The sequence below is a fragment of the Takifugu flavidus genome, chromosome 11, assembly GCF_003711565.1.
Source record: "Takifugu flavidus isolate HTHZ2018 chromosome 11, ASM371156v2, whole genome shotgun sequence".
Taxonomy (NCBI): Eukaryota; Metazoa; Chordata; class Actinopteri; order Tetraodontiformes; family Tetraodontidae; genus Takifugu; species Takifugu flavidus.
The window spans coordinates 4,016,522-4,035,174 of record NC_079530.1 but is presented as its reverse complement, the minus strand read 5'-3'; the positions used below and the strand labels follow the sequence as shown (position 1 = coordinate 4,035,174).

Genomic DNA, 18,653 nt, shown 5'->3' with positions numbered 1-18,653 from the left:
CAGCAAAATAATCAAGAAATAGCCACTATTTCTTCTAATGGCTCAAAAAAAGATGCCATATTTTTTCCTTATAGAACCAAGAGGAAGAGCATGTTTGGCCCAAGACTCCAGTCTTGAGGAACCCAAGACAATTACACTAGACAGTTATATGACGAATAGGCATAAATCACTCTAAAAATGTTAATTTTATCTACCCATCCATGCAACTTTCCATGTACCGAAGTTCTCAAAGGTGGTGGTGACTCAGTTACTGGACCTCCTACAGAGGAACAGTCTGTTTGAGATGTTCCAATCAGCATTTAGGTCACCACAACAAAGCAGTCCCTGATGATCTTTAGAGTGCTTCAGACACTGGGCTGCTTTATGTATTGGTTCTGCTGGACCTCAGTGCTGCCTATGATCAGAGCATCCAGGTCCTCCAGGGCCCAGTATTTCAAAACTCCAAATCCAGATCAAAATGATCCGGATTTGTGAATCCCCCTATCCTGGCCTGTGGATCATAATAATCTATCCCAGTTTTTCAAAACCTTGCAGGATAGGATCAAAATGATCCTGATCCACCTGGATAGGGATTTCCAAATCTGTCCTTCCTTCTGGATCATTGCCAGGAAACAGGAATTGATGTGTTTAAAAAGAAAATAAAGCGCCATGTGTCAAACTAAAAGTCACATTTTATTTAAAGATTTTACCACTATCTACTTAGATGTCAGTGTTATAACTTTAAAATAGTAACTCATGTTACAATACATCAATATAATTCTCAACAAATCAATCCTGAATATTTTATTAAAAAAACAAAATCAAACAAAATCAAAATTTCAAAAACAATAAACGTATCATGACTTTTTACTCATGTCTTTTTCCAAAGTGAAATGACACTGTATTATGTTGAAATTGTCCCATTCTTTATGAAAAATACAAATTAACCATGGCACTTCTGACTGCTCTCCCAGCTGGTTCGTCAGTTTGATGTGGTTGTGGTGCCTCTATCAGACCTTCTGGAAGTGGAACATCATCCTCCTCCATGGACACTCTTCTTTTTTGTGCTATATTGTGCAACACAATACATGCACAAATAATATTGCAGGCTTCTTTGGGCTCCACTCGGAGATAATTAAGGCAGGTGTGGCAGGGCGTGGCCTGCCCTCCGAACAGGTGTCCTATGGAGGTAGTGCCTTAATTGGTGGGTGGGGAGAAAAGGTTTATATAAGGCACTGCCTCCAGCTGACTTTAGTTGTTTTTCCCCCTTCGACGGTGCGGCGGGGTTGCGGCTTATCTGGGCGGTTCAACCAACAAACTGTTTCACAGCGCGAGCATGCTGTTTGGCAGCGCCAAGAAGGTTGGTGCTTCCTCCCGCCATCCTTCCACCTAGAGCGCTTTGCCGTGAGGGCACGCGCGCTAGTTTACCCTGGGCAGGTAAGGCGCAGCAATGCGCGTCACTGACTTTCCCGCACTCGGTCGATAAAAGTTAATGGCGCTGTCCTTGTTGCAGTTGACTGCCGGCTGGCGTCGGTGGGTCGCGTTGCCCCAGCGGGAACCCTTCACGGAGTGGTGGCGCCACCAAACAGTCGGCACGGACTACCTCGCGTACTGGACCCACTGCTGCTTTGGCTCCGTCCCGTTTTCGGGACTCTCTCTCCTGTTCGCTCTCGCGCTCTCTCTCTCTCTCGCCCCCCTTCGCTCGAGGGACGGCGCTGAGACGTAGTGGTGCCGCCGAGGCGACTACGGAGCTATTACTCTCAATTTTTAGACTCTTAACCGTGTTTTAATTGTTCTCTTTTCTTTGTGGACAGGTGCTGCGGGCCACGGCGGGGACCCAACCCCTGGTGGAGGGCGTTTTACCACACCTTTCGTGTGTAGTTTTGTTTGTAGTAGCACGGGTGTTTTTAGTTTGTTTATTTCCCCTAATTGAGTTTCACCTGCCGGTGGGGCCCCAGCCCTGTCCACCCCCTTTTGTTTGATTTTTGTACAGCCGAGCTATTTCGGTGTTGAGTTGTGTTTAATAAAATTGTACTGCCTAACCCTCAATCCTGTCTCTGCCTCTGGAACCGAACCGTATCTGCGCGTGCCTGTTTCCGGTTAATTCCTGGGGTGAAATTCCCCAGGTGGCGTTGTCATCCACCGTCCACACAGGCAAATCTCCGTTTAAGTATACCATTGATGCGCTCAATTGTCCCCCTTGTAGATGCATGAGCATAGTTGAAATTTTGTGGTGAGTTGCTTGTGACTGTTGCAAAAGGTGTCATCAGCCAACGACAAAGAGGATAACCACTGTCACCAAGGAGGATTCTGTTTGGAGTGTTTTGTTAAAACCGGTGGTATATGTGGCTTTCTCTTAAAATCCGAGAATCGTGTACAGACCCCGGCCATCATACAACACAATTTATTATCTGGAGGTCAGCATTCCCAATCAACTGCACATTTACAGTATACTATGGCGCCCCTTCCTGTTTACAAATTCCCACTCTCTTTCATGAGGGGCTTGAATGTGTATATGTGTGCAGTCTATCACACCAATAGTGTTCGGCATTCCTGCTATGGAAAAGAACTGTTTTTTGTTTTGTGAAATTTCTTCTTCATTTTCAGGAAATTTCACATACTCATTTAATAAACTTGAAAGAGCTCTTGCCACAGAATGCATCCAACTGTTGATTTTGTGACTCCATTGCTATCTGCAATAACTTCAAAAAACGATCCACTTGCAAAAAAACGAAGAGCAATCAACACCTGTTCCTCCACAGTCAAGGCATGGCTCCTCACTGTTGGTCTTTGAAGATGAGGGCGAAGAACATCGCATAAATAAATAATATCCTGTGTTCTGAAACTATATCTTGAATAAAGTTCTTCATCAGAGTACTGCAGAAGTAAATTTGGTCGTTCAGTATATTGCCGAGGCTTGTATTGCCTCTGACGTTGTTGCATCACATGCACTAGTGCTGTCATTTTGCTCAATCTATTTGCTACTTACTCCTTTTTAGCCAATCCCATGCCCCACCACACACCGCAACAACAGCTTGTCCTCACCAATGAACAGATTAATTTAACAAAATTGAAACAAGAACAGGTGAAACTGCAAATTAAATTGCTTGAAAAACAATTAATGTGAATCACTTTACGGAAAAGTTATTTATTTTGTGTTCCAATGGAATCCTGAGAGCAAGTCTTCAGTTCTTTTTTTGACTTTAACGGTCATATTTTTGTTACAATAAATGCTGTCTTGCAAAATGTATATGTTTATTTTGGTACATCACTATATTTCAAAAAGCTTATTTCTATTTTACAACTTGAAGCATAATAGTCCCTTTTATATGGAATGTAAAATTACATGTATTTGTGTGACGCATGCTAACAAAATGCTTTAAAATGACAAGACTGTTGTGATCAACTATATAATTTTGATTTTTAGTGTTTGAAGTCACATTGTGATGAGAATGACTCAAAATAACTGTCTTCGAGACAACATTTGTGAGAAATTAATATTTTTTCATACATAGGATCATTTTCAAATCCACCTCTGAGGTTTGATCATTCTAATCTTGATTTTCAGGATCAAAATGATCTGGATTTTTGACCAAAGTTCTGAAATACCCAAATGTGGCAAAAATCCGGATTTTTGGCAGGATTGGATTTACAAATCCAGATTCAAATCTTCAGGATAAATTCTGCTTTGAAAAACCCGATTTTGGATCAGATCAGAGAAAAATACAATCCACCTGGATACTTCCTGTAGGATTATTTCTGAAATACTGGGCCCAGGAGACTGGAGCAGGTCACTGGGAATAAACTGGTTCAGGTCATATTCAGATAGATTCCAGTTTTTATTCTCATTTTATCAGGTTATTCATGGTGTTCCACAAGCCTCTGGACTTGGACCTGTCCTGATCTTGTTGTACCTGTTAAGACTTGCCGCCAAAATTCAAGGCAGGACCAAATAATGCATACTTACATGCAGCTTACAGTGAATAAATTGTTTATTTACGAATATTTACAATAGCAAAGAATTCTTCGTGTGCCGGTGGACGATGTGCGAAGCTGAAAGAGTGCGGTGCTCGTCAGGAAGGGAAGACGTGGTGACCTAAAGAAAAGAGACAAAACAATGGTTAGTCAAAGGCTGAATCACAAGAACTACGAGTCAGAAACCCTTGGATTACCACTGGCAAAGTTGAAACAATCTGACACAGGACAGCTGGTGTTGTCTGCTTAATCACTCCAATTAGCCGCAGGTGTGGAGGCAGCTAGCACGAGAGATGGGTGAACCACCACCCCAGTGGATAAACAGAATGACACAACCCAAACACTCAGACCTGGGCCCAGCATTTCAGAAATAATCCTACAGGAAGTATCCAGGTGGATTGGATTTTTCTCTGATCTGATCCAAAGTTGGATATTTCAAAGCAGAATTTATCCTGAAGATTTGAATCTGGATTTGTAAATCCAATCCTGCCAAAAATCCGGATTTTTGCCACATTTGGGTATTTCAGAACTTTGGTCAAAAATCCGGATCATTTTGATCCTGAAAATCAAGATTATAATGATCCCACCTCAGAGGTGGATTTGGAAATAATCCTACGTATGAAAAATTGTAATTTCTCACAAATGTTGTCTCTAAGACAGTTATTTTGAGTCAATGTGACTTCAAACACTAAAAATCAAAATTATATAGTTGATCACAACAGTCTTGTCATTTTAAAGCATTTTGTTAGCATGTGTGTCACTCAAATACTTGTGTAATTTTACATTCCATATAAAAGGGACTATTATGCTTCAAGTTATAAAATAGAAATAAGCTTTTTGAAATATAGTGATGTACCAAAATAAACATATACATTTTGCAAGACAGCATTTATTGTAACAAAAATATGACCGTTAAAGTCAAAAAAAGAACTGAAGACTTGCTCTCAGGATTCCATTGGAACACAAAATAAATAACTTTCCTGTAAAGTGATTCACATTAATTGTTTTTCAAGCAATTTAATTTGCAGTTTCACCTGTTCTTGTTTCAATTTTGTTAATCTGTTCATTGGTGAGGACAAGCTGTTGTTGCGCTCGCTCCGTTTCAACTTTCAGCAGCTTTAAGTAGGCATGATCCTGTGTATGACTCTTTGGCCTTTTGCTCCGGCACGTCAAGGGTGATGGTTGTGGTGAGGGTTACACCCTCACATCAGCAGCTTGGGTCAAGGTCTGGCTGGTGGACAGTTCATGTTGATCAGACTCAACAAAGGAACACAGGATATTATTTATTTATGTGATGTTCTTCGCCCTCATCTTCAAAGACCAACAGTGAGGAGCCATGCCTTGACTATGGAGGAACAGGTGTCGATTGCTCTTCGTTTTTTTGCAAGTGGATCGTTTTTTGAAGTTATTGCAGATAGCATTGGAGTCACAAAATCAACAGTGGGATGTGTGGTGCATTCTGTGGCAAGAACTCTTTCAAGTTTATTAAATGAGTATGTGAAATTTCCTGAAAATGAAGAAGAAATTTCACAAAACAAAAAACAGTTCTTTTCCATAGCAGGAATGCCGAACACTATTGGTGTGATAGACTGCACACATATACACATTCAAGCCCCTCATGAAAGAGAGTGGGAATTTGTAAACAGGAAGGGGCGCCATAGTATACTGTAAATGTGCAGTTGATTGGGAATGCTGACCTCCAGATAATAAATTGTGTTGTATGATGGCCGGGGTCTGTACACGATTCTCGGATTTTAAGAGAAAGCCACATATACCACCGGTTTTAACAAAACACTCCAAACAGAATCCTCCTTGGTGACAGTGGTTATCCTCTTTGTCGTTGGCTGATGACACCTTTTGCAACAGTCACAAGCAACTCACAACAAAATTTCAACTATGCTCATACATCTACAAGGGGGACAATTGAGCGCATCAATGGTATACTTAAACGGAGATTTGCCTGCCTTAATTATCTCCGAGTGGAGCCCAAAGAAGCCTGCAATATTATTTGTGCATGTATTGTGTTGCACAATATAGCACAAAAAAGAAGAGTGTCCATGGAGGAGGATGATGTTCCACTTCCAGAAGGTCTGATAGAGGCACCACAACCACATCAAACTGACGAACCAGCTGGGAGAGCAGTCAGAAGTGCCATGGTTAATTTGTATTTTTCATAAAGAATGGGACAATTTCAACATAATACAGTTTCATTTCACTTTGGAAAAAGACATGAGTAAAAAGTCATGATATCATTTTGATCCTATCCTGCAAGGTTTTGAAAAACTGGGATAGATTATTATGATCCACAGACCAGGATAGGGGGATTTACAAATCCGGATCATTTTGATCTGGATTTGGAGTTTTGAAATACTGGGCCCTGGTGACCTACCTGGCTTATCGGGGTAATCATGGGGGTTGATACCCCAGGGAGGCCATGAATGGGGATATCCTAGTAGAGGCAGACACAAGGGAGTTGTGGACATACTCCAGGAAAGAGAAAAGAGCTCCAGGAGGAGGGATTACAAGCTAAGATGCAATGAATGGCACTCTCCAAGGACTGATTGGCCCTCTCAGTCTGGCCATTTGACCGAGGATTTTACCCTGAAGAGAGGCTCAGTGTAGCTCCTAACACCTTACAGAAGGCCTTCCAGAACTGAGACGCGAATTAAGGCCCTCGAGCAGACACAATGTCCCTTTGGAAACCATGGAGGGGATAGACATGGTTGACCAGAAGGTCTCGCGTACTGGACCCACTGCTGCTTTGGCTCCGTCCCGTTTTCGGGACTCTCTCTCCTGTTCGCTCTCGCGCTCTCTCTCTCTCTCGCCCCCCTTCGCTCGAGGGACGGCGCTGAGACGTAGTGGTGCCGCCGAGGCGACTACGGAGCTATTACTCTCAATTTTTAGACTCTTAACCGTGTTTTAATTGTTCTCTTTTCTTTGTGGACAGGTGCTGCGGGCCACGGCGGGGACCCAACCCTGGTGGAGGGCGTTTTACCACACCTTTCGTGTGTAGTTTTGTTTGTAGTAGCACGGGTGTTTTTAGTTTGTTTATTTCCCCTAATTGAGTTTCACCTGCCGGTGGGGCCCCAGCCCTGTCCACCCCCTTTTGTTTGATTTTTGTACAGCCGAGCTATTTCGGTGTTGAGTTGTGTTTAATAAAATTGTACTGCCTAACCCTCAATCCTGTCTCTGCCTCTGGAACCGAACCGTATCTGCGCGTGCCTGTTTCCGGTTAATTCCTGGGGTGAAATTCCCCAGGTGGCGTTGTCATCCACCGTCCACACAGGCAAATCTCCGTTTAAGTATACCATTGATGCGCTCAATTGTCCCCCTTGTAGATGCATGAGCATAGTTGAAATTTTGTGGTGAGTTGCTTGTGACTGTTGCAAAAGGTGTCATCAGCCAACGACAAAGAGGATAACCACTGTCACCAAGGAGGATTCTGTTTGGAGTGTTTTGTTAAAACCGGTGGTATATGTGGCTTTCTCTTAAAATCCGAGAATCGTGTACAGACCCCGGCCATCATACAACACAATTTATTATCTGGAGGTCAGCATTCCCAATCAACTGCACATTTACAGTATACTATGGCGCCCCTTCCTGTTTACAAATTCCCACTCTCTTTCATGAGGGGCTTGAATGTGTATATGTGTGCAGTCTATCACACCAATAGTGTTCGGCATTCCTGCTATGGAAAAGAACTGTTTTTTGTTTTGTGAAATTTCTTCTTCATTTTCAGGAAATTTCACATACTCATTTAATAAACTTGAAAGAGCTCTTGCCACAGAATGCATCCAACTGTTGATTTTGTGACTCCATTGCTATCTGCAATAACTTCAAAAAACGATCCACTTGCAAAAAAACGAAGAGCAATCAACACCTGTTCCTCCACAGTCAAGGCATGGCTCCTCACTGTTGGTCTTTGAAGATGAGGGCGAAGAACATCGCATAAATAAATAATATCCTGTGTTCTGAAACTATATCTTGAATAAAGTTCTTCATCAGAGTACTGCAGAAGTAAATTTGGTCGTTCAGTATATTGCCGAGGCTTGTATTGCCTCTGACGTTGTTGCATCACATGCACTAGTGCTGTCATTTTGCTCAATCTATTTGCTACTTACTCCTTTTTAGCCAATCCCATGCCCCACCACACACCGCAACAACAGCTTGTCCTCACCAATGAACAGATTAATTTAACAAAATTGAAACAAGAACAGGTGAAACTGCAAATTAAATTGCTTGAAAAACAATTAATGTGAATCACTTTACGGAAAAGTTATTTATTTTGTGTTCCAATGGAATCCTGAGAGCAAGTCTTCAGTTCTTTTTTTGACTTTAACGGTCATATTTTTGTTACAATAAATGCTGTCTTGCAAAATGTATATGTTTATTTTGGTACATCACTATATTTCAAAAAGCTTATTTCTATTTTACAACTTGAAGCATAATAGTCCCTTTTATATGGAATGTAAAATTACATGTATTTGTGTGACGCATGCTAACAAAATGCTTTAAAATGACAAGACTGTTGTGATCAACTATATAATTTTGATTTTTAGTGTTTGAAGTCACATTGTGATGAGAATGACTCAAAATAACTGTCTTCGAGACAACATTTGTGAGAAATTAATATTTTTTCATACATAGGATCATTTTCAAATCCACCTCTGAGGTTTGATCATTCTAATCTTGATTTTCAGGATCAAAATGATCTGGATTTTTGACCAAAGTTCTGAAATACCCAAATGTGGCAAAAATCCGGATTTTTGGCAGGATTGGATTTACAAATCCAGATTCAAATCTTCAGGATAAATTCTGCTTTGAAAAACCCGATTTTGGATCAGATCAGAGAAAAATACAATCCACCTGGATACTTCCTGTAGGATTATTTCTGAAATACTGGGCCCAGGAGACTGGAGCAGGTCACTGGGAATAAACTGGTTCAGGTCATATTCAGATAGATTCCAGTTTTTATTCTCATTTTATCAGGTTATTCATGGTGTTCCACAAGCCTCTGGACTTGGACCTGTCCTGATCTTGTTGTACCTGTTAAGACTTGCCGCCAAAATTCAAGGCAGGACCAAATAATGCATACTTACATGCAGCTTACAGTGAATAAATTGTTTATTTACGAATATTTACAATAGCAAAGAATTCTTCGTGTGCCGGTGGACGATGTGCGAAGCTGAAAGAGTGCGGTGCTCGTCAGGAAGGGAAGACGTGGTGACCTAAAGAAAAGAGACAAAACAATGGTTAGTCAAAGGCTGAATCACAAGAACTACGAGTCAGAAACCCTTGGATTACCACTGGCAAAGTTGAAACAATCTGACACAGGACAGCTGGTGTTGTCTGCTTAATCACTCCAATTAGCCGCAGGTGTGGAGGCAGCTAGCACGAGAGATGGGTGAACCACCACCCCAGTGGATAAACAGAATGACACAACCCAAACACTCAGACCTGGGCCCAGCATTTCAGAAATAATCCTACAGGAAGTATCCAGGTGGATTGGATTTTTCTCTGATCTGATCCAAAGTTGGATATTTCAAAGCAGAATTTATCCTGAAGATTTGAATCTGGATTTGTAAATCCAATCCTGCCAAAAATCCGGATTTTTGCCACATTTGGGTATTTCAGAACTTTGGTCAAAAATCCGGATCATTTTGATCCTGAAAATCAAGATTATAATGATCCCACCTCAGAGGTGGATTTGGAAATAATCCTACGTATGAAAAATTGTAATTTCTCACAAATGTTGTCTCTAAGACAGTTATTTTGAGTCAATGTGACTTCAAACACTAAAAATCAAAATTATATAGTTGATCACAACAGTCTTGTCATTTTAAAGCATTTTGTTAGCATGTGTGTCACTCAAATACTTGTGTAATTTTACATTCCATATAAAAGGGACTATTATGCTTCAAGTTATAAAATAGAAATAAGCTTTTTGAAATATAGTGATGTACCAAAATAACATATACATTTTGCAAGACAGCATTTATTGTAACAAAAATATGACCGTTAAAGTCAAAAAAAACTGAAGACTTGCTCTCAGGATTCCATTGGAACACAAAATAAATAACTTTCCTGTAAAGTGATTCACATTAATTGTTTTTCAAGCAATTTAATTTGCAGTTTCACCTGTTCTTGTTTCAATTTTGTTAATCTGTTCATTGGTGAGGACAAGCTGTTGTTGCGCTCGCTCCGTTTCAACTTTCAGCAGCTTTAAGTAGGCATGATCCTGTGTATGACTCTTTGGCCTTTTGCTCCGGCACGTCAAGGGTGATGGTTGTGGTGAGGGTTACACCCTCACATCAGCAGCTTGGGTCAAGGTCTGGCTGGTGGACAGTTCATGTTGATCAGACTCAACAAAGGAACACAGGATATTATTTATTTATGTGATGTTCTTCGCCCTCATCTTCAAAGACCAACAGTGAGGAGCCATGCCTTGACTATGGAGGAACAGGTGTCGATTGCTCTTCGTTTTTTTGCAAGTGGATCGTTTTTTGAAGTTATTGCAGATAGCATTGGAGTCACAAAATCAACAGTGGGATGTGTGGTGCATTCTGTGGCAAGAACTCTTTCAAGTTTATTAAATGAGTATGTGAAATTTCCTGAAAATGAAGAAGAAATTTCACAAAACAAAAAACAGTTCTTTTCCATAGCAGGAATGCCGAACACTATTGGTGTGATAGACTGCACACATATACACATTCAAGCCCCTCATGAAAGAGAGTGGGAATTTGTAAACAGGAAGGGGCGCCATAGTATACTGTAAATGTGCAGTTGATTGGGAATGCTGACCTCCAGATAATAAATTGTGTTGTATGATGGCCGGGGTCTGTACACGATTCTCGGATTTTAAGAGAAAGCCACATATACCACCGGTTTTAACAAAACACTCCAAACAGAATCCTCCTTGGTGACAGTGGTTATCCTCTTTGTCGTTGGCTGATGACACCTTTTGCAACAGTCACAAGCAACTCACAACAAAATTTCAACTATGCTCATACATCTACAAGGGGGACAATTGAGCGCATCAATGGTATACTTAAACGGAGATTTGCCTGCCTTAATTATCTCCGAGTGGAGCCCAAAGAAGCCTGCAATATTATTTGTGCATGTATTGTGTTGCACAATATAGCACAAAAAAGAAGAGTGTCCATGGAGGAGGATGATGTTCCACTTCCAGAAGGTCTGATAGAGGCACCACAACCACATCAAACTGACGAACCAGCTGGGAGAGCAGTCAGAAGTGCCATGGTTAATTTGTATTTTTCATAAAGAATGGGACAATTTCAACATAATACAGTTTCATTTCACTTTGGAAAAAGACATGAGTAAAAAGTCATGATATCATTTTGATCCTATCCTGCAAGGTTTTGAAAAACTGGGATAGATTATTATGATCCACAGACCAGGATAGGGGGATTTACAAATCCGGATCATTTTGATCTGGATTTGGAGTTTTGAAATACTGGGCCCTGGTGACCTACCTGGCTTATCGGGGTAATCATGGGGGTTGATACCCCAGGGAGGCCATGAATGGGGATATCCTAGTAGAGGCAGACACAAGGGAGTTGTGGACATACTCCAGGAAAGAGAAAAGAGCTCCAGGAGGAGGGATTACAAGCTAAGATGCAATGAATGGCACTCTCCAAGGACTGATTGGCCCTCTCAGTCTGGCCATTTGACCGAGGATTTTACCCTGAAGAGAGGCTCAGTGTAGCTCCTAACACCTTACAGAAGGCCTTCCAGAACTGAGACGCGAATTAAGGCCCTCGAGCAGACACAATGTCCCTTTGGAAACCATGGAGGGGATAGACATGGTTGACCAGAAGGTCTCCGGTCTCAGCAGCAGAGGGAAGGTTAGGGAGAGGGATGAAATGTATTGCTTTTAAGAAATGATCGACCACAGTCCAGGGTGGTGGTGTGTTCTTCTGATGGAGAAAGCCTGGTAACATAATCCACAGCGATGTGTGTCCAAGGGCTTCTTGGGATGAGGAGCGGATCGACGAGTCAAGTGGGTGGTCGGGTAGAAAACTGCCCTCAAGCACATACAGGGCAGGTAGTGAAAAAGGATTTAATGTCTGGAGTCATTGAAGGACACCAGAATCGTTGTTGGAGGGTCCGGAGGTGGCCTGGGTGGCAGATGAGCTGGAAGGAATGACCCCCATTACAGCACATCTGGAGGAACAGCCAATTGAGTAAAGTACCTGCAGGACTGGGGTGAGACCATTGTGCCTCCTACACCTTCTCCACCGACCAGGTAGCTGCGGCCACAGACTGGAACAGGCTCTGAACCATAGGGATCATGCAAGAACTGGCAAGACAAGGTGTATGGCTTAACACTTTGGGATCCAGGCCGGTAGGTCAGCGTGAAATGAAAATGCCCAAGGAAAAGTGCCCAACAGGCTTGCTGGGAATTAAGCCGTTTGTCACTCGAAATAGGCAAGATTTTTGTGTTCCGTCCACACCGCAAATGGCTGAGCCGATCCCTTCAGCCAGTGTCTCCACCTCTGCAAGGCCAGGACCAGAGCAAGGAGTTCCCGATTACCCACATCGTAGTTACATTCAGCAGGGGTCAACCGACGGCTAAAGAAAGTGCAGGGATGGAGTTTCTGGTCTGTGGGATCTCACTGAGAGAGGAGCATCAATGCCAACATCTAAAGCATCAAGTTTCACCACAAACTGGCGACTGAGTTTCGGATTGACCAAGATAGTGTAGCCCTGGGTAAAACCAGGCGTGTTAAAAAGAAAAGACATCAGTTAAAATAAATAAAGAAATAAATAGCAGTTAGAGCTAAAAAGAAACAGTTCATGATAAATAAGTTAGTAATTAAAAGGCCACTTCAGATTAAAAGTATGATGGAGTGATTTAGCGGTAGGGGGTGAGTTCTGTGTAGTATATGTGTTTTCCAAGATGCATATTACATGTTTGATGCATTGTCCGTGAATGTATATGTTATAATGTTCCGGGGAAACAGAAGAAATAGACAAGTGGAACAAAATGTATTTTATTTTGAAAAGCTGATGCGCAGGTGTGAGGGAGGTGAGCGGAACGGGGGAAAAGGAAAAAAAAAAGAGAAGAGTGGGAGGAGAGGAGAGAGCGTGGAAAAAACGGAAAAGTTGATCAAGTGTAACAGAAGTTCGTCATTATAGTCATTCTAGTGTTCGACCAGAACTCTTTTTGAAGACTGAGTGATGACTTTCAAGTAAGTGTTGAGTGGAGAACTCGATACGACAAACGGACGAAGAGGAGAGTGCACGTAGCTGCTGACTAAGTGGCTGCTAACTCTGAACTTGGCTAACGAGCTAGCGGCTAGCAACCTGGTGGAGCCGAGCAGAGGTGGATCGTCATCCGCGGTGGAGTGACCTGGTGTGGAGCTGAGTCCGGAGTTTCCTGCCTTCCTTTGGAGCATCCCTTCCCCTGTTTCAGCAGTCATTTTTCTCACCTGAGGTAACACCTGAGGCCCAGCTACACGTTGGAGCCTACCACGTACCCGAGCTGCAACCAGGCCTGCTACGGTAACTTAAGTATTGCCGGCTATTTTATTTTATTGGGGGCCCCACAGTAACTGTGTATTGTGCATATTTTGCATATGTGAACGAAGCCTGTTTACAAATGTTAATTTTCTTGAATCTATGGTTGAGTAAATCTTTTTTATTTTTTATTTTCCACTAAAACTGTGTTGGTCTTTGAATTCCTTGGTATAAGTTCATTGCAGAAACCTTATTCATTATTTCATATTTTAGAAAGAGCTCAGGTTAGCCACCTCTCAAATAGTAAAATACACTAGAGAGGCGCTACAATAGGATAACAGGTGAATAGGGATTTAAGTTGGCAAAGCCCAGGAAGCGCTGGAGCTGTTTTTGGTAAGAGGGAGAGGGCCACTCCGCAGTGCCTACCTTCATCGGGTCTGGCGAGAGATGCTCCTGTTGGATAATGAACCCCAGGAAGGTAGCAGGGGTGACATGGAACTCACACTTCTCAACCTTCACATACATCTTATTTTCCAGAAGGCGTTGTAAGGCCAACTGAACATGCTGGATGTGCTCTTCTTGGGTCTTGGAAAAGATAATAATGTCATTGATGCAGCCAAACAAGAATCAGCTGAGCATATCATACAGCACTGACCACGGCCTGAACCACAGCAGGAGCATTGGTTAATCCAAACAGCATGACTAAATATTCAAAGTGCCCCAAGGGCATGTTGAACGTTGTCTCTCACTCATCTCCCTGCCAAATCTGGATGCGGTGGTAGGCATTTCGCAGGTCCAGCTTGGGAAATAAATAGGCCTTATGAAGAGGAGTGAAGACGGCATACAGGAGAGGGAAAGGGTACCTGTGAGGTAATCGGTGCATCCCCGTCTCTGCCTTTGCTTCTCCCTCAAATGATTGTTAAGACGGATGGCAAGGGAAATCAGGGAATCGAGATCTGGAGTTTCAGCTCTCACATCTAGCTTATCCTTTAGTTCCCTGTTGAGAACTGTGAGGAACACCCCTTGAAACTCTGAATCATTCCAACTGCTCTCCGCCACGTAAGTAAAGAATTGAATAGAATAACTGTAACCAACGACAAACCCTCACGGAAGCCAAAAAGCCTGGGCAAAGCCTCACTACCCTAATCTGGGTGATCAAAAACCTGTTGCAGCTCTGCCATGAAGGCCTCATAATTAACTGTCACAGGAGAATGGTTCTTGATAACAATTGTGGCCCACTGTGCAGCTCGATAAGACAAAAGATTGACAACCATCGCAATCTTCACCTTGTCCGAAGAATATGTCAACAGTTGAAGGTCAAACACCAACGAGCACTGTAACAGAAAGCTACCGCAATGACCTGCCTCACCCAAGTAGCAAAGGAATTGGGTATGTGGTTCATGTGGTGCAGTGAAAAAAATGGAGATGCCAGAGAATGTGGGGCCAAGGTGGAAGCCGGCACAGTGGCTGGTTGGGCAGCAGAGGCTGACAGGGCCTGACCAAGGAGGACCAGGACATTGGTAGAGAGCTGCTAGAGCAAACTAAAAACCTGCGCGAGTACCTTTTGTGTTGGCAGATCAAAGTGCCCTGGGAGGTCAATGGCTGATGAAGTGCCTCACTGTCTGCTGGGTCCATTTCGGTCCAATCATTCCTGCCACCAAAATTCAAGGCAGGACCCAAGAATGCAGACTAGTGAGGCATCTTACAGTAAACAAATGGTTTATTTACACGATATTTACAATAGTGAACAAATGTGCACGGGCCCCTCATGAATACAATGGTAAATGAAGTGCGAAGATGAAACACAGTGCGGTGCTTGTTGGGAAGGGAAAAACATGGTGACCTGAAGAAAAGAGATAAAAGATCAGTTTGTCAAAGACTGAATCATGAGAACTAAGAGTCTGGAATGCTTAGGTTACCACTGGCAAAGACAAAACGATGTGACATGGGACAGCTGGTGTTGGCTGCTTAAGAGGTCTGCTAATCACACCGATTAGATGCAGGTGAGGAGGCAGCAAGAACAAGCGATGGGTCAACCACACCCTCTAGTGGAAAAAACAGAATGCTACAACCCAAACACAGACCAAAACCAGGATCACAACAGTACCTTCCTACCCGAGGAAACTGTTGGGGTCCAGGGTTCCGGGTTGTGTGTTTGGTTTTTCCTGCAGGGGATGTGGAGGAGCTGATTTGCTGCAGTTGCCACTGCAGGCAGGTGCACCTGAACAGAAACATTGTTGAGTAGCAGGAGAACAAGTTCACTGCTATGCTGATGACACTCAGCTCTGTTTATCTATGAACCTAGAGGAGCCAGAACAGTCAAACTTCAGGATGGTCTCAAACTTTCTCCTTCACTCAGACCAAACTGAGGTATTTGTATTTGTCCCGAACTCCTCAGGAACAGATCAGCTGATCTCATGAATGAATGTTGCAATGACCTATGACCTGGATCTAACCTTTAACTCTCATATAAAAGGTCTCCAGGAGCAACTTTGTTGTTTTTTTTTAAAAATCACTGTAACATTCAAAAGATCAAATCAGACTAACTCAGAATGATGCTGAAAACTCCTCCAGCATTTATTCCTCCAGGTTGGACTGTAGTGATTCAGTCTTATTGGAAGGTGTGAAGAATTCTGCTAGAACCTCCGTCTGATCCAAGATGGTGCAGCTTTCTACTTTTAAGAGGCTGAAAACCTTTCTCTGCGAGTTTATAGCCAGAAAGGCCCTGTCCAGATGGCAACCATTTTTGGTAAAAACACAACATTTTTCAGATGTCTGTTTACACATGAACACCCGTAAATAAACTGATGCAAAAAGGGCTCCATTTGAAACTGTTCTGTTGTGTAAATGCAAATGGGACCATTTTCTGCAATGATGGACATGCGAGCTACAGCTGAGGGCAACTGAGCTTACATGAGACCAAACGTAAGCATAGAAGATTTTAAATGGCATGAATCTTAATCCACATTCTTTAGCTTTATAGTTCACAATTGCTCTGAGTAGCTACTCCACTTCATCATGAAGCATCACGAGCATTTAGCTACCAGGCCCTCCTGCTATTGAACCAGTTCCCTGTCCAGGTACGGGAGGCTGACTCCATCGCTACTTTTAAGATCAGACTTAAAACCTACCTCTTTGAAAAAGCTTATTGTTACTAATTCTGTAGTTCCAGTTACTATCATAGATAGACAAATTATCATACTTAGGGGGTCTTCTAATCGTTAGGTCACATCTTAGCTATGCTGTTATAGGCCAAGGCTGCCGGGGTCCGGAAACATGATCACCTGACAGGCCTCTGTCACCCCACTGGGTCATGGTTTCCTCTCCTCTCCTCTCCTCTCCTCTCCTCTCCTCTCCTCTCCTCTCCTCTCCTCTCCTCTCCTCCTCCTCATCAAGCAGACTAGTTATGCTGATTCCTATGTAGTTTTTCTGCTTCCCCCCCTCTATTCATTTACAGGTATCGCCGCCTTCGGAGCAGCATGATGACCTCCGGCCCCACTGACCCGTTGTATAGTGTATTTTTGTGTGTGTTTCTGTGCTCTCCTCTCCTCTCCTCTCCTCTCCTCTCCTCTCCTCTCCTCTCCTCTCCTCTCCTCTCCTCTCCTCTCCTCTCCTCTCCTCTCTCTCCTCTCCTCTCCTCTCCTCTCCTCTCTCTCCTCTCCTCTCCTCTCCTCTCCTCTCCTCTCCTCTCCACCCAGCCGGCTATCAGCAGGAGGGTCCCCCTACATGAGCCTGGTCCTGCTCAAGGTTTTTCCTGTGTTAAAGGGGAGTTTTCCCTTGCCACTGTTGCTTGTCTGGGGTTAGGCCCTGGGATTCTGGAAAGTGCCTTGAAACAATTTTGATTGTATAAAACACTATATAAATAAAGATTGATTTGATTTAAAGATTGATTTGATCAATGGTACACTGGAAAAGATTAGGGCTTGCCATTATAATTGCTGTTATTTTGAAAATGTTAACAGTTCTGATCACATGCTTCTTTATACTGTACGCATGTGTAATTCATTGCCACCAACTACTGGCCTGACAGGTGTGCTATCCAACTGGATAGCACAGGATCAGCTAGCTGTTATCTTCCATACATCCACGCTTCAATCCTCCATCCATCATGTCAGTTCAAGTCCATTCTGTCAGTTCTCTTTAAAAACATTGTGCATCATCTTACTTCTCATGTGCAATATTTTACATACATGCAATATTGACTGTGACAGATAGTGCTGTATGTGCAATCTCACCTATGTGCCATCGTCCAGACAACAGATTTTTTTTAAAAAAAAGAGACTACTCTTATGTATTTTATAGTACTCTTTCACTGTGCACATTGTTTTGTCTTGTTTTGATACTGACTCGGAGACAACCATTAGAATTTTCCCCTCAAATGCTATTCTATTCTATTCTCTCATCTTATCTCATTAAATGCTTTTTCCCTTTTGGGATGATGGAGAGGGGGCACATAAGATTGAAGGCAGGACCACCCCTGGATGAGTCTCCAGGTCATCGCAGGGCATTTGTGAGCTTTTGTTGGTTCAGTACACAGTGGGGCTCAAACCAAGAACCCTCCTCTTCTCAGCCCAGTTCCCAACAGACTGAACTACCACCGCTCTTCTCTTCTCTTATTTGGGTGAGACGTGTGTGAGCGGAGGAGCGAGCGAGCGAAAACTGCATGAAAGCGTTTTTTTTCCCTATTCTTTTCTTGTGTGTGAGTGAATGCTGGAGAATATAGTTTAATTTATTGTGGAGTTTGTGAGTTTATATTAGTTTATCCAGTGCTTGTGCGAGTGTGTGTGGCGGCCAACCGCGTTTGGCCGTCATGGCGGCCAACGCCGGTTTAACCGGCTTGAGTCGGAAGCACAGAGTCAAGGTGGGTGGGCGCTCCGTGCTTAATGTGGAGGAGGTGGCACTGGCTGTGGGCCAAAAAATTGGCCACAGCTCAATTAAATCCGCCGCCCGCATGAATAGGGCGGTCGTTTTGTTCCTGTCCAAGGTGGAACAAGTCAATATGTTGGTGGAGACGGGGATCACGGTGGGCGGACAGTTCGTCCAGGTCACTCCGCTAACACAACCGGCAGCACGGATTACCTTATCCAATGTGCTGCCGTTTATTAGCGGGCAGGAAATTGACTTGTACCCTCCAAACCTGTTTAAAAAATTCCTTACGCAGACCAAGGGCATGAAAGGCCTTGATCTGGGAACATATTTCCCTGACAGGCTCCGTTTCA

The 18,653-nt window shown here is 43.0% G+C and overlaps 3 long non-coding RNA genes across 3 annotated transcripts; 1 reads left to right on the top strand and 2 right to left on the bottom strand.

Moving 5' to 3' along the window:
* Positions 1-1,133: 1,133 nt before the first annotated feature.
* Positions 1,134-2,028, top strand: LOC130533978 (uncharacterized). The gene is made up of 2 exons (XR_008952749.1): positions 1,134-1,416; positions 1,493-2,028. It is a non-coding gene; the product is annotated as an uncharacterized LOC130533978 (long non-coding RNA).
* A 1,083-nt stretch (positions 2,029-3,111) lies between these two features.
* Positions 3,112-4,455, bottom strand: LOC130533993 (uncharacterized). The gene is made up of 2 exons (XR_008952766.1): positions 4,152-4,455; positions 3,112-4,075 (listed from the first exon to the last, which is right to left on the bottom strand). It is a non-coding gene; the product is annotated as an uncharacterized LOC130533993 (long non-coding RNA).
* Positions 4,456-8,218: 3,763 nt separating this feature from the next.
* LOC130533992 (uncharacterized) lies at positions 8,219-9,562 on the bottom strand. Its single transcript, XR_008952765.1, has 2 exons — positions 9,259-9,562; positions 8,219-9,182 (listed from the first exon to the last, which is right to left on the bottom strand). It is a non-coding gene; the product is annotated as an uncharacterized LOC130533992 (long non-coding RNA).
* Between the last annotated feature and the right edge of the window lie 9,091 nt (positions 9,563-18,653).